Source organism: Aquila chrysaetos, chromosome 3, assembly GCF_900496995.4.
Source record: "Aquila chrysaetos chrysaetos chromosome 3, bAquChr1.4, whole genome shotgun sequence".
Taxonomy (NCBI): domain Eukaryota; kingdom Metazoa; phylum Chordata; class Aves; order Accipitriformes; family Accipitridae; genus Aquila; species Aquila chrysaetos.
The window spans coordinates 35512123-35530099 of NC_044006.1; the positions used below are offsets into that span (position 1 = coordinate 35512123).

Genomic DNA, 17977 nt, shown 5'->3' on the forward strand with positions numbered 1-17977 from the left:
AAAGTGGTTTCTACTCTAGCGTAGAGACTTTCAGAGTCCATGTGGCAGCTCTTCAGTCATTACACAAGTGTGCACATGTGTGAGCCACAGAACTACGTCACTGGCCCTCCACATCGCCTCTGCCCCCATAAAAAGTAAGAGTGGTGAAGCTGCTAGTCCCTTGCACTTGAAGGCCAGCCACTGCTGAGGACTCAAAAGCAGAGGCCAAAATCAGCCTGAAGAGGTATCCTGCCTATAGTATTTCAAACACAGACACCCTCAACTGTCTGGATCACCTTGCATCTCCACCAAGATGAAGTCATCAGAGCCCCTCGTTGGTGACTCTCTTCCTGAAAAATTGTGTCTTCCAAATGAGAGAGACTCACTCCCTGCTTGTTCATTAGATCCCTTCTCCCTACGTTGTGTATCTAGATATCAGTAAGGTGCTTCAAAGATTACTCTCTAGGACTACAAAAACTACCTATGACAGCCAAATATCTTTGTTCAAGTCACTCCAATATCACAACACTTTTACTTGAAATTTCACCTGAATTCTCAGACATTTTCAGGTGAATTCCCAAACATTTCTGTTGAGGAGGGATCAAGAACATCACCCTTTTCCTGATGGTTATTCATCAAGCAAGATCTCACATTATAAAGACCAGGCAAGGTCTTTAATATAAATATCTTGATGGGATGATTTCTGTCTGAAATCACAGCAATGAGGGCCACAAATGAAGTCTGTAGAAAAGGATCACACAGACCCACACCAGTGAAGACCCCCCCAGACTCACACACACATCATCACTCGTCTTGCTTGTAGTCAAACACTAATGGGAAGAATCAGCAGCAGCTCTCTGCAGTAAGTACCACATTGGCCTTCACTGAATCACAGATCATAAGGACTCTTCAGTGATAAAAGGCAGGGGAGGATTTTTAATTTTTGTTGTTGTTATCATTCACAAACAAGCAGAAATGTGAAAATAGAGAAAGATATGATCCTAAAAACCATTCTTGTTCCCTAAACCAACCAGTACAGGCACTGTGCAGAATGCACACTTCTAGCAATAACAACTGGATAAATCTTGGTGGTGCTTTGGAAGATGCTGTTTCTTTGGGATGTGATGTCATGGGATGCTGAGAAAAAAAAAACCAGAAGGTGCTATGGCATCAAGCTACAGCTGAAGGACGGTCTCCTTTTGAGCACAGGAGGCATGCTTCTTCCCATCACGTCCCTGTCTCTACCCACTACACAGTGTTCCCTCTCTTTTCTCTCTTCCCACTCCAGGGGCTGATGGGCTGATCACAGATATCTGATAGATAACTGATCAGGCCACGCAGCTGCATCTGCCCTCTTGGAGTCCAATTCCAAGAACTGGAGAGTGCAGCACTGTCAATGAGCAGAGTAGAGTCCCAGCTGTACAAGAAGTTTTTATCCCCCTGGTTAGGTTCAGAGATTGCACGGGACTACAAAGCCATGGAACAAAATGAGTTGCAAAAAAACAAAAAGCAGAAATATGGAAGGTGCCCAGCAGAAGAATAGGGACTGCAGCAGTGTCCCAAAAGCATGAGTGATGCTAAGGGCAACTGCAGTAGCACTGGGATCCTAAGGAGAGCAGTGAGGGCACAGGAGCAAGGCAAACTTGCGGAGTCAAGTCTAGGGGCACAGTATGAAAGTGAGAGCATAGCTGTCAGCCACCTACAGATTTTTTTGTGGCTTCTACGGTCAGAAAGTCTTGCTACAAAGGGTTTTCACTGCTGATCTCTTATGCCTAGTGATATTTCCATCTCATGCATGATCATCTGTGCAGATTCCACAAGCTAAATTATGTCTTCACTGGCATTTGGGCAACTACACCATCCTCTTGTGTGCAAAGACGGCTGCATGGCACACGTCTCACTGTGAGGGAAATTCAGTGACAGCAACTCCATTTTCCCCATCAATAATGTAAGGTACTAGAATAATGTCTCTTCTTGTCTTCAAAGCTGGATCCCCTGATGAAAAAGATTGCATCCATTACTCCAGCAATGTCAAAGGAGTCACAGCTAACTAGAGATGCTTGGCATCTGCACACACGTTTTGTATTTGTGGTTATTGAAGGTGCCATGATTAGAGGGGAATTTGTTGTTACTGTAGCTTATGAGCTCGAACGAACAAGCAAGAATTGGAAGAGGCAAAAGTACGAAGCCAACAGATCAGCCACAGGGGGTGGCCTGTTGACTGCATCATGATTGCACTCAATCTGTCTGGTCTGTCACTTTTTGACCACCAGAAAAACTAGAAAAAAATATGTACAATGCAGCTTCCCAAGAATGTGGATCGTAGGGTCTGGTGTACAATTCACCTGCCCAGCCATACCACGCTTCTGACGATGTACAGCTGGAAAACTTAAATGACCTTGCTACTAACTTTAGGCACAGTACCTGGAGAAGCCCTCATTTGAAAACACATCCCAAATGGCGCCGCAGAGCTCCACACTCCTTAGGACCACAGAGTCCACCACAAACGTCACTGTTTTTTCAGCTAATACCAAAGGCATCCCTGTGAGCAACTGTTGGCCATCCACATCGGAGATGCACTGCACGTGTTGAGGTGCCTCCTGTCCTCCACACGCACAGTCCACACAACTCACATATGAATCTATAAACTGCTCCTGTTTGTGTGTGCAGCTCTACCACCTTCAAGTGAAACTCTCAGCTCCCAGTTTGCCTTCAAGAGATCCCTAAAAAACCAGCTCAACTTTTCAAGCCCAGTCTACGTAAACTCCTGCCTTTCAGAGTAACAACCTTCTTGTGTGCCAACATCGGAAGTTTGATACAGAATTAGAAAAGCCCAGGAAATAAAGACTCCTACAGGGCTCTTTTTTTAGACATCCTTTAGAGCAAACTTGCACTTTGAATAAATATTAAAATTTTATAACTAAAAATCCATTAAAAGGGAACACTGTAAAAAGATCATTGTTTTATCTGACTTCCAAAAAATTACTGAGATGTTTTATAGTTTTGAAAGACCTGACATTATTATAACTTTTTTTTCCCCTTTTTAAGACATTGACTATGTTGGTATATAGAAAAGATGCTCATTCATAAATTTACTCTCCTCTTCTCTCTTAAAATAGGTCTTAACTTTGCCATATTGCATACTTTCGGTTTAAATCAGGTTTAGCAAATTACCCACTGAAATAGAAAATACTCCTCTTTTTAATGGATTGTTTTCCTTGAACTCTTCTTCCTGTAATGCCAGTCTGTTTGTTACAGCACACACACACAGACCTGCCTTGCTCTCCACATCACAAAATTCAGAGGTGATTAGCCCACCTGAAAAGTCCAGTTTGCTAAAGGACTGAGGACAGGACAATTTTACCTGAACCAAAGAGATTTGCCACCACTACTCCCAAACAACTGCAGATGGCATATTTACAAAGAATCAAAACAGAGAAGATATCCATGGGAAGAACTATTTCTATACATCTTATCTTTAATCAGTCCTATACTACCGGTTAGTACAGACCTCCCAGTAAGCTACATGTTGGGTTGTCCTGTGCATCTGCATGCTGTGTTTAAGAGCATCTGAGCCTCTGGAGGCTAACAGAGTCTGTGCACATTGGGGGAAAAACCTCCATGAAATCCTGCCTGGCTCCTTGTCATTCTTTAACCCCAGCCAACCCCAGTGGGATGGGGGAGAGAATTGGGAAAAAAAAAAAAAAAAAAGTAAAACTTGTGGGTTGAGATAAAAACAGTTTAATAGAACAGAAAGGAGGAAGCTAATAATGATAATAATAACAATAATAAAATTACAATAATAATAATAATGGAAGAATTGGAATATACAAAGCAAGTGATGCACAATGCAATTGCTCACCACTCACTGACTGATGCCCAGTTAGTTCCCGTGCAGCGATCTGTGCCCCCCAGGCCAAGTCCCCCCAGTTTATATACTAGACATGACATCACATGGTATGGAATACCCCTTTGGCCAGTTTGGGTCAGCTGTCCTGGCTGTGTCCTCTCCCAAATTCTTGTGCCCCTCCAGCCTTCTTGCTGACTGAGGATGAGAAGCTGAAAAATCCTTGACTTGGTATAAACACTACTTAGCAATAACTGAAAACATTCTTCTCATACTAAACCCAAAACATAGCACTATACCAGCTACTAGAAAGAAAATTAACTCTATCCCAGCCAAAACCAGGACACTCCTCCAACACCTGTGGGCTCAATGTGACCATAACTGTTTAAAAACACAAAAAGATTGATGTAAAAATGCTGAGCCTCCATCTGCTATATCTTACTCTAAATCTGTTCCGGGATTTAGATGATGGCTTAAAAGTGACAGTATCAAAATAACAGTAATTATTAAAAAAAAAAAAAAAAAAAAAAGAAAAAAGGTATTTGCGTTCACTTCCCTATGGAAATATGATAAAACTACACCACAGCAATGTGACTGACTGAGTGGGTACTGAGCTGGAAAGTGAGGATACCTGCGAGCTGGAGCTGAGCGGGAGCAGCAGGACCCGAAGGAGAACACAGCAGCTGTTTCTGATCTCTGTGCTGTCTGTGCGCTACAGAACAACAAATTTCATGGGTACCAAGTGAATTCCTCCAGACTAATGACACAATCCTTTAAAACAACGCTGCCTGTGTACTGTCAGCAGGGAAGGCACCACGGCACACCACAGCTAAGGGCAATCTCACTAGCTGCACAGGCAGACTCGAAGACGGGCAACTCGTCCATCTCTGTGGCTCTGGGACACCGTCAGGAAATTCAATTTAGCAGATGAAACAAGAATCTGGTCTTGAGTCTCAGGACAACCTCTGTCTTTCACGCATCTCTCCCTGGCACTCCTCAAACGTGGTGTGGCTGCCTGGCTGCTTCACAGCACAGCTACCTTGAAGGTAGGCAGTTAAAATGCTATGAAGCACCAAACAAACCAGAGAGATGCCAAGAGCTGCTTGCAAGGTGCCAGGTGATTTAAATTCCCAGATGAAAGTCTCTGGCAGTGGAAGATTTTCAGGATCTCAGAACACAGCAAGATGAAAACCTAAAGCAGTAAGAAGAGAAATTAATAGAAGCCAACAGCAAATGAGGTGGGAAAAGAGGGGTGCAAAAGATCACTGATTCAATGAATAATTGAAATGTCATGATTAATCAGTGTGAGCCTGAACTCCAATTACATAATGGATTCATTATCTAATGAAACACCAAATGTACTCAAACTATAATATTCTCCCCTAAGACAGGACTCAGAATGCCGGTTGACATTTTGTTCCCCAAAACCTTCCAGTATAGGCATCTTTCTAACAACTGCTCATGGCAAACCACTTCCAGTTGCAGAAGCAAGCTGTGCAGGTAAAATTTTACAGATCCTAAGCTACGAATACCCTCTCTTAACAGTCACAGAGTAATAAAATGGTTGAGGAGAGCCAAATGAACATTTTAAGCTATAACTACTTTCTGATTGTAAGATCACTGAATGTATCACTCCTTATTACAGATTAACAGCTTACTTAATTATACTGTGTGGGCAAATGAATCAGCACTTTAAGACTGATGGGTTGGGTTCATGTTAAAAAACGTATTTGACTTTTCTCCCTTTTCTTGTCAAGTCAGGAATTATTTTATAACTCTCAGCTGATAAATAATTGTGTGAAGCTTAGCAGATATAATAATAGATCAATGACAGAAAAATATTACCAATTATCTCCTATCTTTCCTGTGATGCTTTGCTCTTGGAAGTCTTCTGTGGCAACACATTTCTTGGAACGAAATTCAATATGCTTGATGGAAATTAAAGAAACAGCTTTCGGGGATGCTCTTAGACCTCTTTCTTTCAAGCCATAACAAAGACTGAATCACTTGCTCTTTAGAAGATGTTCAGTGCTGCCTCTCTTTCCCAGTTATCTCTGGCATCCTCTTCACAAGACTTAAGTCTACAAAAGGCTCCCGTCCCTTCCCTGAGCAATATACCCTGCTGGGAAATATAAACAACATTTTGTATGTGTACCTATGCCATTTTAAAAAGGAAACAAAACATTACATACACTTACAGTGCATATGTAGTGGCAACATGAAGTAAGTTAAAAATGAAAGGCATAAGATACAAGATAAATACCATCATCTCTCGAACATCATTTATCACTATATTTGCAAGAAATTGGCTTGACAATCTATAGAAGAATAAACAAAGGCTCAAGATATGCCAGTTACTGCTCAGCAAACATATCTGCAAAATGGATTTTTTCTACCACTATATGAGAACATGAAGAACCACATTACAGATGCTAAAGGGAAATGCTTCAATACAGACAAATGACTGTCTGTAAAGAGTTCTCCAAAGCCATATCATTTGTTTCTAGATTAATTATTAGTGTGCATTAGAGTCAAAGACATTTTTAGAGTTTGGGATTATATAATTTACCGAATCTCAGTCACATTTTCTGAGACAACATCAACAACCGTTCTGTTTGGCAAGAAAACTCTTTCCAGCAGCAGCTGAGTCAATCCTCCATATGATCTATACTAGAAAAAAAATACACTCTGAAAGCTTAAAATAACCTGAAGTGGAAATACTTTGTCTTCCTTGGGTAAAGAGACCCAGACTAAAGTCTGTTCTAAAGTCTGGTTATGAACTGAATGCCTAGGAGCCTTTCACGATTAAGCAATGCAGTAGGTTTTCAATAAATCTGATAGATTCCAATGGAAAACGTTTTCAACATAAAAGGTCAATTTCACAATATTCACTGATCTATTTTTCTCCCATATTATAAAATAACATAATCAAAATGAAAAAGACAAGTGCTTGGTTGGAGTCATACCCTGATTCTACCCAGTAGCTAATGATGGATGCTCCATCAACTTAATTCTGCAGTACCATAGCAGAGAAAATGTCTTCTTGATCTCAAGATAATTACACTGATCACCTCAATGATTACCAGCATAATCAGTGACAAGTCTTGCAATTTAATCTTGATAACTGCATCTGGTGACTGCAGATGGTGTCTTTGTCCAACTGAAAATCTCATTCTTATTTTGCAATGTGTAAATCTAACTCCCTACCAAAAACTGTGTTATCAGAAACTAATAGGCCTTTAAGGCACCACCTTGCAATGATAAGCAAGATTCAGAGCATCCAGAGACCTTTCTTCCACTTTTAAGGGCGTTTATTTGGGTCTGCATACTGCTATCTTCAGGCTCATTTGAGGTTCATCCAAATGTTTCTGCAACTTAGTAGGCAGTGGGAAGAGAGAAGTTGTAATTAGGTCGGGGAAGCTGCACTGATAATAAAGTCAGCAAGGCAGAAATAAGCATGCAAACCTGAAGGGACCATTCAGCAAGGAACATGCTAGCTACTTTGTACAGTTGACAACAGTTGCACAAAGCAGCCAGCAAGACAGCTGCTGGCAGCAGATACCTGGGCACTAGGGAGTCCTAGAAGAAATAAGATGTGTTGCAGACTCCAAAGTAAGACAGGGAAGAGAGGAGGAGAAAGAAGCAGAGCATGACTGAAAGTTGCTTCTTCCAGCTGACCCTCTGCCACAGAGCAGGTTCCCAGGTACAGCGATGGGTCACCACAGATGAGACCATCTCCTGGGTTAGACGCCTCAAAAGGAAATACAGATATGAGCAGAGGCAGTGCCACAGTGGCAGTTTAGCATCCAGTTTCACATACTCTTGCTTTTAATTGGGATCTAGAAACCACAGGAAACCAAGGCTGTTTCTCTCCATGCATAACTGCCCAGTGACATAAACACAAAGCAATAATCTATGGCACAAGGAATTTGCAAGGAAAGAAGCCGGGGTAGTAGAAGCTACTACTAAAATGAAACAATCTGATTAATATCCACATGATGAGACCACAAACAAAAAGAACGTACTTCTAGAGCAATTAACTCTGTATGAAAAAATCCGAAAGGAGGGGAAAACCCACAAGCTAAATTAGCAGTAGGGGACAGGACTTTAGAATAGAGTACCTCAGCAGTTATTAATTCAGCTCCTTCTGCTTTGAAATATGCTAGTTGTATAATAACAGGACCTTTAAGAGGCATGCAGAAGTAAGAGTATGTGATTTAGAAAAATGCCAGAAAAGTAAAATGTGTAACATTTGTATATAAAGGAAACCAATAAAGTTTGAAATTCCCAATTAAAAGCTCTAAACTTAAAAGTAAATGCTCAACACCACAAAACCACTATCTTCTACTAAAGAAATTAAAATTGTGACATACCAACACATTCCAGAAAATAGCAAGAGAGACAGCAAGTATGGAATAATTATGAGATCAATAAGCAATTAAGCAACTTTAAGAAGACATTCAAGTGACCTTCTGGAATCAAGTGAAATGTTGAGTTAACTACAAGCCATCTGGGCTTGCTGAAGAAACTGGTTAATCAGTGATGCTGGTTTTGCTGTGTCAAGGTTATTAAACCTCCACACTGCCACTTGCATAGCTGAGAGCAACGAGCACATCTACAACACCACACACATCCATACTTCCCATTTCTGCACCAAAAGTGTCAAGCAAAGGTATCATAAACCTCTACCGTACCAAACCACCCACCACTAAAACCACATCCCCACTTTTAATATTTTAATCCATGAGCAGCTTCAAATAACTGTAATTCCTTTTTCATCAGCTTGCCAGAGAAACTTATTTTTTTTCTTTCTATGAATGCCATAGTACCAGGCTAATAATAGATGTTATTTCTATATTTAGGTATCATCATAGCTCTAAAAGCTGAACGTGTGACAGTCTGGAATAGTTAGACACAGGGCTTTTGTACTTCCATGAAAGCAAGATTAGTAGGTTCCCATCAGGACTCGCTTTTAGCTCTGTTGGCAGCTACTGGCATCAGAGGCTGGGGGAAAGACTAGCCCAAGTACAACCTCTGCAGCTCTGCTTCAGCTGAGCATCTCCCAAGCGAGCAAAATCTAGCAGCAGAAAGCTTCAATGCTATCTTGTGCTGGCTGCATTTCCCTAATTAAGAGTTTAAGGCCAGATGGAGCCATTAGATCATCTAATCTGACCCCCTGCCTATCCCATGACGTGTCGTTTTACCAGTAAACCTCATATTGAGCCCAGTAATTTAGGTCAGACTGAAGCATGTCAGAACTGAGGAGACTGCTGTGTGCCCAAAGCAGTACCTTTTGTACCCACTGTTCCTGCACCATCCCATACTGGGAGGAAACAGGATGCCTTCAGTGGAGTCTGAATGCACCCAGAAAACTCAATTCTGTTAACATCCACCATAACAGTTAAACTACTCGAGCAGACGTATCTGCTCCACCAGGATCTAGACACCAAGCAAGAGTGTCTGTTTTCAAAAGAAAGGCTATATTGAAAGAGAACGTTAGACTGCTCATCATAAAAAGTTGCATGTTACCACTTGTCTCCAAATGAGTTAGAAAAACTGGCTATTTTTTAATGTGCTGGTGAGTTACATCAGGCCCTCAGCTGCCATTAAAGGACTTTGCAAATTACATGTGTTCCACCTAAGCAACAATCAGCTTGTTTTCATTTTGAAATGACTGCTCTGGAGCATCCCCAAGGCTTCCCAGGAAGTCAGGTAAAATCCTTTGGTTTTTTTTTAAAACCAGTTTTTCTGAAGTCATAAAAAGCTTATTGTGTAAGTTTCTCTTCTGAGGACATATGATCATAGCAAGTTGTTATTACAACTTGATGTAGGAGGCTGAAATCCTTCAAGGGTTCTCTGACCCTTACTCAGCAAAAATATTTAGCCTGGTTGCAACTCAGCAGCTTGGTGAGAGGCGAGCCTTCAATGATCAGGGGGCTGAAATAGAAGTTGTTTTATCAACAATTGCTAAATAATAGGAACAGCTCTAAAGAAAAAAAAATAATGGATCGTCATTTCTCACTGGAAATAAACACCAGTCTTTATCAGACATGAAATCTAGCTGTGCTAAAAAACAAAAAAAGGGCACAGCTGCTCGATACTGAGTGAGCAGAGATTTTCCAGTCAGTCAGTCATTCTTCCCAAGGAGAAAAGAAAAGGAAGGAAGAGCCAAAAGGAAGTGTTGCAATGGCTGCCTCCAAGAAGAGAACAAACCGTTGAGGTCACATTTATTCTAAGGGAAAAGAAGTCTTTATCAGCAGCACTAGAGCCCGACAGGAAGAGACTGAAACTCAGTTCAATAAAACCCTTATTTTAAAGACAAGAATACATCAGCTCTGTGTGTGTCCCCATGGAGGTTACACAGCCAAGTTGACTTTGGCGGAGCTAGCTGAGACAAAAAGGAGTTGTGAAGAAACAAAAAAAAATCTTGATTAGCTGGGCAATGATCCAATGAGCAAGACACTGGAGGCTGCAAGTTCACAGCTGAAGAAGCTCAGGTAGAAATAATTTATAGCAAGTTAAGTTAGGTCATGATAATGAAATTTAAAGATGAGGGGGACATGATTTATTTTACTAAGGCTTGTTGAAAAGTGAAAACCAAGCAGAGCTAAGAGGAGGGCTAATTTAACTCTGGTTACAGTTGGTACTGGCACTGAGATAAACTTAACTTGACATATTTAGAATAGGAAAGAGAATATAAGAATAGGATTTTGAAAAAAAAATTTATGCCATTTTTCCAAATTGCAGGGGGGAGCAGGGCAAATTGGGTCCTGTGAATCACTACTACTTGTTTCCCAATTTTAAAACATCCTGGCACACACCCCTAGGTGGCAAATGCAGTGCAAAGACCCGATCACAAGTGTTGGGAAGGGATGGATACCAACACCTGTGCCTCAAAGGCCCCGCCATCAAGGAGCAGGAAGGAGGATGGAAAACCCTAGTGGGAGAAGCTCTTGTAAGAGATGCAGTCCGATCGCAGGAGACTAGAAAGCGGCAGCCATGGCAGGAGGGATGCTTTTATCGTTGAGGGCTTTGCGAGTTACCTCAACAGGTTATCTGGCGGCAGCCTGGGCTTTGGCTTCATTTGGCAACAGATGCAGTGCCATTATGTCCTCAACTGTCCCTCCTGCCACCCATCTGCCTCTCCCTCCTCACACTGTGAAAAATGGCAGGTGAGGGGAAAAAAGAAAGAGCCACTTTATAATGGATGAATGCAGCAGTTTGCAGGAGGAGGGAAGAGAGAGAGTAATGAAAAAGCGTTAATATTAAAGTAATAAAGCTTGTGGCCATTTTTCAGTCTGAAACGCACACCACCATATAACAATGCTTAAAGGCACTTGCTTCTGTTCCAAACCACCTGCATGCTAAGGCACCCTGCTATTAGCACAGAAGTTGTTTACTACCAGTCTCATTTTAGTCTGATTCCAGGAGAGCCATAAAGCTGAATTTTCTCACTCAGTACAAGAGCCCATGTGGCCCTGGGTTTTCTTTGCTATGCCAAGCCCCGCCGTGTCACCTGCAATCCCTGGCCGGTCACTAACCCACTCATTTCTAACAAGACGTATAAAAGTCACGTCAGAGCAAAGGGAACTTGTCCCCAGTGTGTGGCACACGTATGCCCTCCTTCTCCTCTGATTCCTGAAACAGCACCTACTCTCGGTGAGGTGTGTTGAGCGTAACTATGATGGTGGCTTTGTCTGCCAGCACATGTCACTTGTGCCCATACACTGCCTCAAAACGGTCTGGGTGGTAGTAGGTAAGACGAGACTACTATTTCCTCTCCTGAAACAATTCCTTCCAAAAACAGAAATGGAGAAGCAATGAAATAGAAAGGCAGAGAAAATAAAAAATGGAATTCTTTTGAAATTAAGACTTACTTTTACCCTCTGGCTTTTTTTTTCACTTGCTTGACCCTTTTTTCTTTTTTTCCCCCAAATAAAATCATATGAATTCAAAGCCACTCACCTCCATTTTTCTCTGTCAGAAACAAACATTAGGATTTAGGGGCTCTTTATAAAGATGGCCCAGCTACAAAGGAAGTCTTTGTCTCACTGGCAAGACTACTAATTCAAGGACAAAAAGACAGAGGGTAGAAGAGCGGTGATACCTACAGGAACTTTCAAGGCTGTCAGAGAAGCCTGTGGAATTGCAGGAAGAGGAAAGAAGAAGGGGAACCAGAAACTGCTGTCACACCTGTGCTCTCACTGTGAAGGGAGGAAGCCAGACATGGGGGTTTCATGTGAGAGATGACAGTGGCTCACGTGCTGATGGGTGAACCCCTTACAACCTGGAGCCCAGTGAAATTACCAAGCATTAGCAAGTTCTATAAATTATAGTCTTTCCAGGAGCTACATAACAGGCCATGAATCGGCCCACCACCAGCAGCATCAGCTTCCCATTGACTAAGATGGCAGAAAGAGATGCACTGATATGGTAAACGACCCATCCAGTGGTATAGTTTTACCCTGTATCTACCACACATTTTCACTGAGAGAGAAATGAAAAGCATCCTGCTAATTGCCCCCCTCCTCTCCCTCTTTTTAAGAATCAATTAATTTCAAAGGCACCTTTACCTCTTTTATGCATTCAAATCCCACATCTGAATACAAGTCAACAGTCCAGGACACCCAAAGAAGTCCAAATGGGCTATGCAGCACCATTATCAAGTCCCAGTCTACATACTATGAAGAATGGCAAAACAAATAGTAAAGCAGACCTTATCACTTGAGAGCAGCATTTTCAAATCTCTTTTTCTTCACGCTCCCCATCACAGGAAACATTACATTGCTCATTCTCCTTCCCTTAGTTGCCATAGATGCAGTGCCACAGTGCTGCAGCAATGCTAGTCCCACCTCCGTAAGCTGGTTTACATCTGAGCACCTCCTGCACTCCCGACTCCTTTCCTTCTTGCTTTCAGTCAGCCAAAGGCAGCCTCCAGTTCCACGCTGCCCTCCCTTACTAGACAGTGAAGTTAACAGACCAGCTCACACACAATACAGTGGACTAAACTGTCACAGCACAGTGGTGCCATACATGCTTTCAGTGCCACTCATGTTCTGGTCCAGGGAAAGTTTGCCTGCATCCCAAAAGGATGCTTCCCGAAAATATCAGATTTTCCACCTCCAGCTGCAAAGAGAAGCCCATCCTTGCAAATCTGCATTTCAAACCTTGCAACCTTTGCCAGCCTGAGGAACAGCCCAGTATTAAACCTCAGCAAACACACTGCTGTCAACCGATCCATGACAGATGAGCTGAATTTGAAAGCAGCCAGTGTTCACAAGGCAGTAGCCACGTGTTACTGCACCACCCGGGCTCTCATGGTGCTCTGTGTTCAAAAGTGTCTCCCCAGAACACAGAAGGGAGACACTTCAGCCGCATTGATAGTTGCCCCATATTGTCACCATTGTGGACACGTGCCCTCATCAACAGGGCTGCCACGGACCTCAACCTTGTGCCTGCGCTCAGTGTGAAGAGATAAATCGAGGTAGTCTCCCGACTTTCACAGCCACCACAGAGGATGCAGAGACCATGTGCTAGTGGCCACAGCACAACTGTACTATGGCAAGCCAGGGGACTGCGTGCTGGCAAGCACATAGTAACTCAGGGCACGAGCCTCAAAAAGTCCTAAAAAGTTATTATGATGGGTCACTTCACCTGCTTTCCTCTTCATTGGCATATACAACTTCTCCCTTCTCTTTCCACCAAAAAACCCCTGTCATCTTGCAAACAACCATTCTAAAATTCTTCGAAGTTGCAACACTGAAATGTACTTTGGCAGATGCAAACACCTCTGCAAACGGGGAGAAGTGGGAAAGTCAACCATCAGCCCTGGAGGTGTCTTACAACTTCAGCTACAATATTAACCCACTGGGCCATCATTTCATATTATGAAGTTACTGTTACATTAAGAATGAGTGATTAGTTCTCATCAGTGATTTTAACAGCTGCCTCTTAGAATCAATGTTAGTAGTAAGATGAGAAAAAAAATAAGACTACTTATAACCTGCTAATAATTATATTTAAAGTAAAGGCAAAATTCTACATTCTACTTTTATTCATTAAAATATGCACATGGCTCAAAACTTGATGGTGGGTTAAGAAAAAAGAGAAAAAAATAATTCCACATCTTTCCATTTACATGGCATTCCTTCAGTTAAGTAATTTCTTATTTCTGCTGCATTTTTCATAGCGTCTGTATCAAAGGTGTTACTGACACTTTAATGGATTTTTTTAATGTTATTGGAACATACATGCTTTCTTATTGAATTTTATGAAAGTCATTTTAATAAAATATGACTTTTAAAAAACTTAAAAAACTTTTAAAACTCCTGAGAGAAAACAATATGTATAAAACATTATACAATAAGAAAATTTTCAATCAAAATACAAAATCTAAATAACAATGCCATTTTTCTGTCTTACTAAAAAGATGGTATTTTTTCTTCAGCAGTTATTCCACCCGGAACTCTCTTCAAAACAAAAAGAAGGTGCTGCTTCAGTGCACTAACGGTTACAGCCCCTTACAAACAAGTGAGCAAAGTGGCCCTATTCAATGCTGCTTGGCTGGGCTTACCACTCAGGATCTTAGTAATGATCTGAAGCAGAAGCTCAGACGGTTGTGGTGAGATCATACAACGTGTTTGTAAGACGAGACACCTAATATGGGGTATGTTATGAACAGTCTACCACTAACAAGACACAGACATGGCAACCCTGACTTAACAATACGCGTTAACAATAGAAGATACACTGAGGAAAATAAATGACCTTTTTTGTGTAACAGTGCCAGCAGAAAGCAGCCCAAAAGATGGCACAGCTACTCTTGGGAATAATTACTGTAACATCTGCAGTTTCCCACTAGTTTTGAGGCAGTGCCACGGTTCCCACCCAGAGCCATTCTCGCTTGCATGCAGGATGAGGAGCGACCCTGGCAGACCTTCACATGATGCTGGGCTGAGTCCTCACTGCTGTGCAACCCCGAGGACCACTGGTTGTTTAAGGAACCCTAAGAAACTGGAAGGCTTTTTTAAAGTTATTATTAACTTAAAGCTGGTGGAGCCATGCTGGAAGAGTAGATGAACACTGCCAAAGATGGGTGGCTCCTCAGCTCTGCCTCCACTCAGTGGGGATGTCCAATTTCTCTTCGGAGGGCAGGGCTGACTAACCTACGCTCCCCACTGGTGGCACATGCTCAGCAGGAAAGGGACAATCTGTGCTTTGCAGCCCTGTAAGCGGTGGGATTCCCAAGCTGCTGCTGGGCTTGAAGATCAGAAGCCAGGAGCCAGAATCCTGCCTCCCACCAATGATCGCACCTGCACCCTGCAAGACAGCGGCTCCCAGTGCCCTGGTCCTGTTGAGCTCAGGAGCTGTCAGGTTCCTGCTGAGCAGGAAACAGCATCTTCACTTTCTTTTCTTCCTTCCTTTTCCCCATTTGACGACTGCACAGAAATGCTTGTAGATTGGGACTGTTACACCCATGCAAGCTTAAAACAACCTTGCTCAGGCACAGACGACAGCTCTTGATGGCAACGTGAATGTGACTGCAGACTAATCCACCTTGTTCTGACACATGAAAACCATCTCTGAAATCCTGGCATTGCCTGTACTCACTCCTGCTACACATCTCTGCGCAGCCAGCACTCAGTCAGGCCAACACAGCAGAGAAGCACACAGAAAAAACTCCCACATTTTTGGTAGATTCATACCCCTTTGTGCACTAGAATTTTTCTTTTTCAGTGTAATCATGGAAAGACATTAATAGTTTAGCTTTAAATATAGGTCTATCAACAGATTTTAAATTTATTTAATACAGACATTCTGCGAAGAACTGGTTTGCATTTAAAGCATATTAAGTGTATCTCTGATAGCTAGAGGGACAGACTACCACCAGAAAAAAAGGCAGTCAATTTAAAAGATATTTCTTCCTTCAATATTCTATTCTCAGAAATCCCAGGCCCCTGCAACCAGTGAGAAAGTCTGGAGCAATGAAGACTTGCCATCAGTAGAGGAGGATCCAGTTAAGGGACATTTAAACAAACCGGACATACACAAGCCCATGGGTCCTGAGGGGTTGCATCCACAGGTGCTGAGGGAGCTGGCTGATGTTAACAGGAGACTACTGTCAACTATCTTTGAAAGGTCATGGGGTTCAAAGGATGTTCTTCAGGACTGCGAGAAAGCAAAAGTCCTATTTTCAAGGAGGATCCAGTAAACTACAGGCAGGTCAGCCTCACCTCCAACCCTGGGGAGGTGATGAGCAAATAAATCCAGGAACAATTTCCTTAACATACAGAGTAAAATAAGGTGATTGGGAGTAGTCAGCATGGATTTATGAAGGGAGAAATCACATCTGACCAACCTGATAGCTTTCTGCAATGAGATGCCTGGCTCATCTCATTGAGATGAGAGAGAAGCGGATGTTATTTATCTTGACTTCAGCAAAGCTTTTGACGCCGTCTCCCATAACATCCTCATTGACAGACAGATAAAGTACAGACTAAATTACTAAATGGTGAGGTGGATAGAAAACTGGCTGAACTGCTCGGCTGAAAAGGCTGTGGACAGCAGCACAAAGTCCAGCTGGAGGCCTGTCACTACTGGAGTACCCCAGCAGTCGGTATTGGGGCTAGTATCATTTAACATTTTCACGAGTGACTTCGACAATGGGCTAGAGGCCTCAGCAAGTTGGCTGATGATACAAAACTGAGAGGAGCAGCTGATACATCAGGTGGGTGTGCTGCCATCCAGAGGGACCTGGACCGGAGGGAGAAATGGGCTTACAGGAACCTCACAAAGCTCAACAAAGGGGAATTCGAGGTCCTGCATGGGGGATGGATAACTCCACGCACCAGTACATGCTGGGGGCTTACCGACTGGAAAGCAGCCTTGCAGAGAGGGACCTAAGGGTTCCGGGAGACACCAATTTGAAGATAAGCCAGAAATGTGCCCTTGCAGCAAGGGTAGGTAACAGTGTCATGGGCTGCATTAGAAAGAGCATCGCTAGCAGGTTAAGGGAGGTGATCCTCCCCCTCTACTCAGCTCTGGTGAGATGCATCTGCAGAGCTGGGTCCAGTTTTGGGCTTCCCAGTACATGAGAAACACGGACTGAAACAAGTCCAGCGAAGGGCCACACAGGTGATTAAGGAACTGGAGGATCTGATGTATGAGGAGAGGCTGTGAGATGGGACTGTTCAGCCTGGAGATGGCTCAGGGGGGTCTCATCTATGTGTATAGATAACTGACAGGAGGGAATAATGAAGACAGAGCCAGACTGTTCTCAGCGGTGCCCAGCAAAAGGACAAGAGGCAATGGGCACAGATTGAAACACAGGGAATTCCATTTGAAAGTGAGAAAATAATATTTCCCCCCGCTACTGTGAGGGTGGTCAAACCTGGAACAGGTTACCCAGAGAGGTTGTGGCATCTCCATCCTTGAAGATGCTCAAAAGCCTGCTGGACATGGTCCTGGGCAACCTGCTCCAGGTTACCCTTTTTTGAGCAGGGGGTTGGACTAAGCGACAGCCAGAGGTGCCTTCCAGCCTCAGCCATTCTGTGATTACTTCCAAGCAGGTGAAACAAAACACCTGAAAGAACTACAACTCAAGAAAAAATACTTGAAAGCAGTATAACTTAAGACAGAGGTAATTCTAGGCCTTGCAGCACAACATTTAAGTCCTACCAAAGCACATTTTTATTTCCTGTTTATGTTACACATGGTTGTAAAATCTGTGTTGTCTGTAAAGAAGAGATGCACTTCACGGGATGCTTCACTTGCAACAGGAAATTATAAACACCTACCCCCAAACCAGAATTGGGCTATAGATGTTTTCTATCACTCAGATAGGGTTTATGCAACATCTTACCATTGAGTACAGTTTCCGCTATGACTAGGATGGGTAAACAAGTCCAATTACAGATGTTCTATTTTTAAAATATTAATTGTAAGGCACATAGTGTAAAACATTAATTAAAATTATGCTGGTTTCCACAACAACAGTGCTTCATGACAAATGGCTATATTAGCAAACAAACATTGAAGATACACAATTATTGTATTGCTCTGTGACTTTAAATCAAAATAGTGTCCTTCTTTTTTAACTCATACCAACATCTAAAGGCAAAGGACCAAAACTGCAAATATTTATTCATTTAC

General features: G+C 42.5%; 1 protein-coding gene across 6 annotated transcripts in view; it reads right to left on the reverse strand.

Moving 5' to 3' along the window:
• Positions 1-17977, reverse strand: part of LRRC3B (leucine rich repeat containing 3B) — a 48772-nt gene that overhangs the window by 5166 nt on the left and 25629 nt on the right. Inside the window, exons 1-2 of one of the 6 annotated variants that reach the window (XM_030010428.2) lie at positions 5672-5880; positions 4458-5018 (exon numbers count right to left, since the gene is read on the reverse strand). The exons of the other annotated variants lie outside the window; for them this stretch is intronic. The gene's annotated coding sequence lies outside the window, so the exon portion shown is untranslated. Of the gene's footprint in view, positions 1-4457; positions 5019-5671; positions 5881-17977 lie in introns of those variants that run through there. 6 annotated transcript variants of the gene reach the window in all.